Consider the following 9852-nt stretch of genomic DNA (forward strand, 5'->3'; position numbering starts at 1 on the left):
CACCCACGCCGAGCTCCGGCAGGCCCCTGACCTTCAGCGGGTTGGTGGCGGTGTTTCCTGGGTGTTGGGGTGTGGCGTGTGAGTCATGGCTCGCACGTGAAGACAGGGGTGGGGGTGGATGTCGCCGGGCTTCTGGTCCAGGCTGGGCCTGAGTCTGCCTGGGCGGGTCAACTACCAGACCGCGGCTGCCGAGGCTGGACTCGCCGGGCGGCACGTGAGATGGATGGAAGGGTCGGGGGACCCGAATTATTTTTCCTGGTCCCTGTGTGAAGTCGCCGTCGGGTTCCTGAGTGCGCGGGTGAGTGAGAGAGGTCGTGCCCTGGGTCGCAATCTTGCAGCACGCACATCCCTGTGCTTTGCTTTGGCCCGACCTTTGGGTGACAATGTAGTTAGTTCGTGGCCCCCCCAGGCTGTTTCTCCGTCTTGTGCCGACTGGAGTGCGGTGGCACGCTCCTGGCCACGCAGACACACCCTGCTGGGTTCCGGCGATTCTTTCGCCTTAGGCTTCCGAGTAGCTGGAACTACGGGTGCACACTCCCAGGCATGGCTACTTTTTGATTTTCATGGTCGATGTGGGAGGACTCGAGCTGTGGGGCAGGTGCTTCTCGAGCCCGCGGTCTCAACGATCTGCTCTCCTGGGACTCACTGAGTGTGGGGGTGACAGGCTGAAGAGACGTGTTTTTTTCCTCCTGTCCCAGGGGTCAGTCCTTGGTGTGCGCGTGATCGGTAGGGGTCGTGCCTGGGTTGCCCGCCGTCCATTGCGGGTACCACTCGTTCTTTTGTGTCCCCATGAGGAGATAGGGACCCACCTCGGGCTGGCAGCGGTGGCTATGGAGTGTCTACAGGCAGCTTACGCTGCGGAACGGTGTGTGCTTTCCTTTTGGACCCCTGAGGTCGACCAGATGGCCCCAGGGGCTCCGTGTCTGCTCATGATGGAGGGGTGTGCTGGGATCCGGTGGCGGTGCCATCCTTTCAGGAGGCCTCATGGTCAGTGACACCTCCCCTCTCACAGAGGCGTCATTTTCCTTGCCGCTGCCTGGCGTTTTGGGACTCCAGGCTCGCACTAATATGCTACTCTCCCATGAAAGGACACTGGAGAAGTTCAGGTTTTAGCGTGCGTAGTGGTGTGGGTAGTGGCGTGGGTGGCTGTCCATGCAGTGTTTTGAACCCCACTTCCCCACTTCTTGCTCAAGTTGGCTCCTTGGGCCCACGTGGTGGCACTTGTGTGCCTGAGTGTCCGGCTTTGCAGGCACCACCTTTGGTCTCTACTCCCTGAGGCCATGGTATGGGGTTCTCTCTCTCGTTGAGTTACCTCCCTATGCCTTCCTGCAGTGTGCAGTAGTACATTGGGAGTGACAAGCCCCACGCACCTCACTTGGCTCTGTGCTGTGCGTGTCAGGCACCTCCCTCCAGGAGTTTGTCAGCTGCCCTCTTCCCAATGTTGGGCTCAGGAAGTGGTGAGCAGGCTCCTCCTGATGGCTTCCCTCACCTGCATTGTCTCTATATTTGGGTCACTCTGTAACTCTCTCCTGGGCTGGACTTAAGCCATGCCAGGCAAGGGACAGATGTTCATGGTGAATGCTCTTCTTGTGCTGTCTGTGGTCACCTAGCTTTTCTCCCCCCACCCTGCAGGTGGTGTGTGGAAGGTGGGGGTGTGGCATCTGGCCTTAGTGCCACCTCCCCTTGGCCTTGAGGGCCTTGTGGGGCTGGTGGGGTTGGGGTATCCTGAGGTGGTGGGCCTCATGTGCTTGTAGCTGAGTCAAGTGCTGTTAGGTGACTCTCAGGGGCAGTTGCCTTGTGGATGGTGCCCCTCTGGGGGCTTGGTGGTGGGATCCTGTGGTGTGGTTTTTCTGTCGGCCTGGCTACACCAGAGGTTTCTCATGTCCTCGATTTCCTGTGCATTGTGCCCTTCCTGCCCCAGTGGTTTTCCCTGGTGTGCTCCCAAGTACCCTGGTGCTGGTTGACCCCCAGTGCCCATGGATGGTTTGGCTGTGGTGGGCTTCTCCCTGCCCACATCCCCCTACTGTTACCTCACAGCTTTAGGGAGCTGGTTTGTGTGGCTGAGATCCTGTGATGGGTGTTGCCTGCTCTTAGGACACTTTGGGTCATTGGTTGTGCAGGAGGAGGGGGCGACAGCTATGGGAGGGCTGACCGTGACTGGTGGTGGTGTTGTGCCTGGTTTTTAGGCTCCCTCTCTGGGATTGAAACCCTCATTCCCTGTCACCTGTGGTCACCATGGCAGGCACAGCAACTACCATAAAAAGTTGATAGGGCAGATGTTTGAATGGTTTGTTGCCACCATGGGGGGGTGTGACCAGGCCAAGGTTATTAGGAGTCACCAAAGCCATCAGTGCACACCTCGCCAGGCTTGGGGGTAGTTGACTGGTTTGCTTTTGTTATAAGTGCACAGTGTGTAAAGTAAATCTTGTTATAAAACACAGGACAAGGATGATAGACATTCAAAGGGGCAAGTTCATACCTTCGAAAACCATCACTAAATGTGAGTGAAGAAAATGCAACTATAAATTGTATTATATATGAATATGGTTATGTGACTGACTTCAGTGAGGCATTCACAGTTCAACTGGTACTGGGGGTGCTTACTTTGACCTGCATGGTGTAATGCTCGAGAGAAGAATATGCTACTGGCAGGGTAAACCAGGTTAGGGGAGTGTGGGCAGGTGAGGCAGTGCAGGTGTATGGTTTGCTTCACGGGGCTGCAGGGGAGGGCTGGGTGGCCTGAGACTGCACTTGCTTAGGCCCATGCCTCTTGTCCTCCCTGAGTGTTCCCGTGTCTCCCAACACCTACCTTAACTTGGGTGTAAATGGGTGTAAATGTGTCGTCCTATGGGCTTCTTAGTGGTGGCATGTACATCATCAGCCTTGAGGACTCTGTAAGGGGCACGCTGCTGGAAGTTGCCATCTGGGGAGCACAGGGCTATCCTGTTACTGCCAGCCTGGGACCTGGTGCTTGCAGGGAGCTGGGGAGTACCCATTGGTCGGTGCGAGTGTCTCTGCCTGACCCTGCTGGGGTCATCCTGTGTTGCTTGTATGACATCTTGAGCCCTGGCCCCTCATCTGCCCACCAAGGCTCCAGGGGTCCCTCCCTGCTCACTCCTATTTGGTGTAGGGGTCCTGGCTCTCCTGTGGGCGCTTTGCTGGCAGATGCTTTTTCCTTGCTGCCACCATTGCTGAATGGGCGCCTGGGGATGAGGAAAGCCAGTCACCTCAGTCAGTCATGTCTCCCTTGTCGAGTGGCTCTCCTGTGGGCACGTCTTCCTTGCTGAGTGGCCCTGGGGGTGGGAAAAAGTCAGTTGCATCTTAATTCTTGAAGAGTATGGTAGAGGTGCCAAGAATTGGCCTTGAGACCAGCAGTTTGAGTTTCAGGGACAGCTGACCCCAGGTCCACACGGAGGAGATGACCCAGGGACTGTCACTTGCAAGAGGTTGTTCCTGGCCCAGGGAGCAGAAGCTTGCTTTTTCCCTTGTCTACTCCCTCCGAATGTGGCTTAGACCAATCCTGGTTGGCAGAAGCCTGCTGTAGGCTCCCATCCCTCTGCTGTGATTGGCCCAAGGACGGGGAGTCTGCGGGGCAAGCGTGGCTATGAAGTTGTGGGACTTGGGGACTGGTATCGTGTTGCTAAAATGAGACCTACTCTCCTTCCAAAGCCTGTTCTGTCCTCGAGAGCCTTAGTTTCTGCAGGAGTTGCCTGGGACCAGGGCAGGGGCCAGAAGGAAGGACTGGTGACTCACCTCCTGGGCCTGGCGTCTTCAGGGAGGGGATGCCTGCCTTTAGTGCATTTCTTGATCTCCGTGGAGGCTTGTCTCTTTAGTGCGTGATCTCCGTGAGTGGGCGGAGGGGTAAGTGACTGCTGCTGGCTATATCTGTGTCCCTTGGAAAGTTGTGGCACTGTGACCACAGAGCTTGGCCTGGAGCCTCCCCATCCCCAAGAGGGACCTCTTGCTCTGCTTTCCACTGTTAAGATAGGGGAATTGGAGCCTCAAGACAGGAAGGGCTGGGTAGGAAGGCCTGAGGCTGCACTTGCTGGGCCACACTTCTTGTTCTCCCCGGGTCTCCCAACACCTGCCTTAGCTTGCACATGAATGTGTCTTCTACTGGGCTTTGCAGTGGTGGCCAACTTGCAGACCACGAATGTGTTCTGACAAAGCTTTGCTTGTTACCGGGGCAAAAAAATTGTGTCACAGTGAACATCTCTGACTTGGGTTTCTTGTGAGCCCTTACCTGTTCAGAGCCTGACTATATTTGGTGAGTGAGGCAAAGAGAACTTCAGTTGAACCGAGTTCAATTCCAATACCCATGGGGATTTAGAGACAAGGAGCAGCAACGTGTAAATGGAAAGTTATGAAAGGAAAATGGCATGTAAAACCTCCAAAGGCCCCTCTCGTGGGGGCTGCTTACTCTGTCCCTTTTATATAGCAGAATTCAGCTGATACCTTCCAGGAGCTGGGAGTGCACTGCATATTTGGCAACATCCTTCCAGCTGGCCCTCTGAAAAGTCAAGCCTTTAAGGGTAACCAAGCCCTGCTTCAGTGTTCACACAACGGAGGCTGTGACAGATCCAGCTTTTAAGAATTCAGTGGACATTACTGATAAGCCATTGCTTTACTTGGTCAAACTTTGTATTCACTGAACTGTCCTTTTAATTGCTGTAGAACTGAATTGTCTCCACCGAGCATGTTAGAAAAAGGGTTTCACTAGCATTGCTCTTCCTATAGGAAGTGTTCTTGTGCTTTTAGGTGTTTCTGCCTCATTTTTGGGTGTTTGTTGCTTCTCACACAACCAGCATGAATGTATGTGGTATAGAGGTTTAGTTTTATAAATAAGGGTTTTCAAACTGTTGAATCTTTGCATTCCTCAGACCTCTGGCTTGCTGTCTGTTGGTGGTATGCCTTTTCCTTTTCTGTTCTCCAATCTCACCCTGTCTGTCCATGTGCCCTAACACCCACCATGAACCAGTGAGATCATTCAGGCTTAAGAACACCAGCAAAGCTGGGCTTTTTGGTGCCTTTGGGAAGTTGAGGTGAGTGGATTGCCTGAGCCCATGGGTTTGGGACCCGCCTGGGCAGCAAGACCTCATCTCTATAATCAAAAAATCAGCCAGGCATGGTAGCGCATGCCTGTAATTCTGGTTACTCAGGAGCTGAGGCAGGGTTGCTGGAGCCCAGCAGTTGAGGCAGTGGTGGCCGGGAGTGGCCACTGCACTCCAGTCTGGGTGACAGAGTGAGACTCCAACTAAAAAAAAAACCAGCATAGGAGAGAGTTTGGTAGCCAGAGGTGTGTACCCAGTGCCAGACTCTCACAGCAGATTGTCAGTGCCCAGGGGAAGCAGTCCCAGGCGTTCACTATATGCTGACCTTGCCATCTGGCTCCCTTGCCCATTGCAGCTGGCTGGGAATGGAGAGCCCCTGACTGCGTCCAGTGAGAATGACCACGAGAGGTGGAAGGGAGCACTTGGCCCCAGAGGCTTGTTGGCCTGGTGGAGGCTATAAGGCAAGAGTGGGTGCTGTGCCCTGGGGCTAACATCAAGCCCGATGGAAAGCAGTAGGCTCCTGCTGGGCCTGGGGGTACTGTATGCCACCCCTTCAGGGTTGGGAAAGTTATGAGAGGATCACCCTGGCATCTTTTTCAGTAAATCTATTAGATCCTTGCTGTTGCCTGTCCCAAGATGGGGTCCTCAGAGGGCCAAGTCCCCTCACCTCCAGGGTCCAGTGCCCCTCACTAGGCAGAATCTGTGGTTCTCTTTTGTTTGCCTTCCATCTGCATCCCCTGGTGTGCATCCTCTGATGTGCGATGGAGGTCCAGGAATTTTTTTTATTTTTTTGCTTTCTTGTGCTTTCCTTTAAGACCAAGACAATGTAAAGAAACGTGATGGGGGCGGGATATCCACCTTAAAATGAACATGCTATGCCGCAGAGAGACAGGTTGAGGTGCAGAGACAGGTTGGGGTGTGGTGGCTCACCTCTTATACCACCACTGTGGGGAGGCTCGTTAGGCCTCTGGTTCAAGACCAGTCTGGATGACCCCAGTGGGTGTGCCCTCGGGCACTGGAACAATTAAGAGTAGAGTGAGCTGGGTGCAGCCTCAGTGAGTCCCAGTGCGAGGGAGACCAGCCTGGCCAGTAATGTGAGGCCCTGTCGCTGTTCACGGTCTGAGAACGCTCGGCCAGTCCCCCTGATACCAGTAACTCAAAGGGGCAGGGAACTGGTAGGAAGAGACGGGGCAGGAATTGGAGTCCCCCGAGTGGGGTGTCTGCCTTACCTGAGGCCGTCCCTGACGCCTGTCTGATGTTGACTGGCACCAGAGTTCATGGGCTGGGGCCAGGAGAGAGGGCACTTCTACCCCATAGAGTCCAAGTCTGCAGAGATGGAGGGAGGCGGCGCTGGGAGCCCTGGTGGGATGACCGGGGCGTTTCAGCACCACGGACAGTAGCCAGCCCCCTCTCTCCCCAGCCCACCCCCAGCAGCCCGGCGCAGGGATAGGTGGAGGAGGGAGCAGGGAGGGAGGGCCAAGTGAGCAGGCAGGGAGGGAGGGCCAAGTGAGCAGGCAGGGAGGGAGGGCCAAGTGAGCAGGCCCTGGGGTGTGGTCCCAGGGCCTGCTTGAGGAAGATCCCAGCCAACGCTGATACCAGCGCCTCGGGCCCTTGCCTCCCTCTGCAGTGGTCCCCCTGCTCACCCTGGTGATCAACTCCATGGGCCTGCAGGCCCCCGGCCGCCTCCACTCAATGGAGCTCCCACACAGCTCAGGGCGGCCCCTCCTGACCCTGCCCACAAGTCCGCTCTCCAGCGGCTCCACCCATCAGCTGTGGAGCCGGTCAGCCTTCCACGCCCCCCAGGAGAGCTTCTACCTCAAGGTGAAGGTCAAGGACCATGAGGGAAACCCCCTCCTCCGTGTCTCGGGAGTGTCTCATAGGAGGTATCTCTTTTGTCCCTTAGCTTCGTGGCTCACTCAGAGCCCTTCTGAAGCCTTCTCTGGTAAGATTAGAAAGTGATTGCTCACTAAGCTTCTGGGGACAGTTACTCCCTGTAAGGCATTCTGATAAATACTGAGATGCTTCAGATGTGGCCTTCAATGCAAGTATTTGGAACAAAGTCATCTACAAGGTGCACATCAGAAGGACCAGGCTTGGTAAATTTTTTTTCCAACCAATACTGCTCACTGTGACTGAGGCCCCAAGTCTAACAAGGGGAGGGTGGGAGTGGCCATCCCTCTAGGAGGGGTCTTCAGCACAGAGTACATGGGTGTGTGTGGGGGGGCGGGGCTTGGTTATGTTGATCGGCAAAGGGCCCCTTTTTTTGTTTTTGGTTTTTTGTTTTTTTGAGTTGGAGTCTCACTCTGTCGCCCAGACTGGAGTGCAATGGCCGCTCCCGGCCACCGCAGCATCGACCTGCTGGGCTGCGGCGATCCTTCCGCCTCAGCTTTTCAGCTGGAACTACAGTCATGCGCTGCCACACCCGGCTAATTTTTGATTTATTGTAGAGATGCGGTCTCGCCAAGTTGCCCAGGCGGGTCTCGAACCCTCAGGCTCAGGCAATCCACTCACCTCAGCCTCCTGAAGGTGTGTGGGATTACAGGCTGAGCCACAAGGGCCCTTTGAAGAGGACCCCCTGGTAAAAGTCTGTGATAGGTAATCTACACAGGGAAAAGAGTAGGCACAAATGCCCCGAGGCAGGGAAGTAGCTGTGTGGCACGAGAGGGGTTGGTAGCAGTTAAAGGTATTTTCTTTTGAAAGCCAACCAGCAAGCTCTAAAGACCTGCCAAGCTGGTTTTGTTTAAAAAGGCCAAATGGCTAGAGACTGGTGGCTCTCATGGAAATGCAAAAGAGTAACGAATTCGCAGACTTATCCAAAACCCTTCTGAAGTTGATGATTTACAACCCTGCAGTTCCTGGAAATCATTTGTTCTTCTAAAATCTGATTTTTCTGAACACCACCTTGTAAATTCCAAAGATGTGTAATCGCTCAACACGACCCCCCCTCCCTTACCTAAACAAAGGTATAAGACCCGCTTCTCCCATTCTGCAGGACTCGATTTGGATGCATTAGCCTTTGAGCCCGCTGGCGTAATGCAGTTGCCACTTCCTATAATAGCCTCAGTGTCACGGTCCCTCTATTTTTCCCACTACAGCTGGAGTGTCTCCAGATTTTACCTTTCTCGGGCTCTCGAGCAGGGGAGGTAGGGCTGGAGCTGGGGAGGCCTCTGGACAAAGCTTCCTGAAGATTCTATGCTGAAAAAACGCCTCTCCTATTTTCTTTACATATCTGGACCTGCTGTTGTTTTGACAGTCCAGTGTTACAATTTTATTTATTAGATTTTTCATTAGTGTTTATCCTGGAGGCTACAAGGACTTTGTATCCAGTGGTTTTAGGGGGAAGAGGCAAATCTTGCTGCTGTTCCCCGGGTCAGAGGGCAGAGGATCGGGATTTTTGTTAGTTTCGCCCTCAGGGACGAAGTGCCACAGTTGCTTGGCCTGCAGAAACCTAGCTCTTGCTGAAATAGAATCGAGTCTCATTTCAAGCATAAACTTCACTAATTTTAGAATCTGACAGTTCCTCTGTATTGGAGGTCCGAGTTCAGAAAGGGTAGGAGTAAGTTGTAGTTAATAATTAGAATCAGGAAAGGCTTCACAATAAATTAGAGACTTAAACAAGTTGACAAAAACCATCAACATCATATCTAGAAAAATAACATCTTATCAATTGTCTTAACACCATTCCTATAGTAATTTTTCCTACTATACTCTTTGATCAACTCTTCATATGATAGCAATTTTGTCATTTTATTTTCTAGTGAAAGAATAGACAAATATTTCAGTTTCTCCTGTCTTCACTACTTGACTTTTTTTTTTGTTTTCTTGCTGTTGTTGTTTTTAATTTCCTTCTTCATTATTGCATGATCATGAAAATGTTTAGGTTTCTGGGTCAAATCTCAAAAAATCTCAGACATTTTTACTTGTGTACCATAAAAGTTCAGAGTACTAACATTTGTATTTTGTACAGTGTCTAATCTTATACTCAATTAATTACACTGATCAACCAGTTTGTGTTTGGCATTCTCCTTATAGTGGCCTATTATGTATTTGATATCATCTTCAGCTGTGTCCATGTTTTACATAAAATAAGCAGAAAATTTGAGTTTGTATTAATTGCATTACAAAATAATTTACAAACTTTAATTATGAGTTTTAGAAATCCATTTCCTTTTCTTAATGAATCCTGCTAATGGTATACTTTTAATATTTTGTTGCAATTTGCCTCCAAATATCAGAATTATTTCTCTTAAATTTATAGCTTATTTTATTGTTTGTTTCACATTCTATTAATTGTATGGAATCTCTCTCAATCTTTAAGAGATACGCTTGAAAAGATACTCATTTTATATTGACTAATAAAATTATAAATACTTAGGAGATACATCATTATGTTTTGATACAGGCACACATTGTGAAATGAGCTGATTAATATATGCATTCCCTCACATACCTGTCACCTTTTGTATGATGAGAACAGTTGAAATGTCCTGTCTTAGCAATTTTCAAGTATACAATGCCTTGTTGTTTCCTGTAGTCACCATGCTATGCAACCTACTTCTCCTGTCTAGATAAAACTTTGTATGCTTTGATGTTCCTCTACTTTGCTCCCCCACCTCCCCCCCCCCCACCCGCCGCACTGGGACTACCATTCTACTCTCTGCTTCTATGAGTTTGAGTTTTGTATTCCACATATAAGAGAAGATCAAAGAAGGTTTGCTTTATTTATGTTCAATCCAGGAACCTGTACCTTCTTCCTTTTTCTTCATCATGTTCAAAAACGGACTTGCAAACTCAATATACA

The sequence above is a fragment of the Carlito syrichta genome, unplaced genomic scaffold (genome assembly GCF_000164805.1).
Source record: "Carlito syrichta isolate Samal-C Ts95f unplaced genomic scaffold, Tarsius_syrichta-2.0.1 Scaffold305874, whole genome shotgun sequence".
Taxonomy (NCBI): domain Eukaryota; kingdom Metazoa; phylum Chordata; class Mammalia; order Primates; family Tarsiidae; genus Carlito; species Carlito syrichta.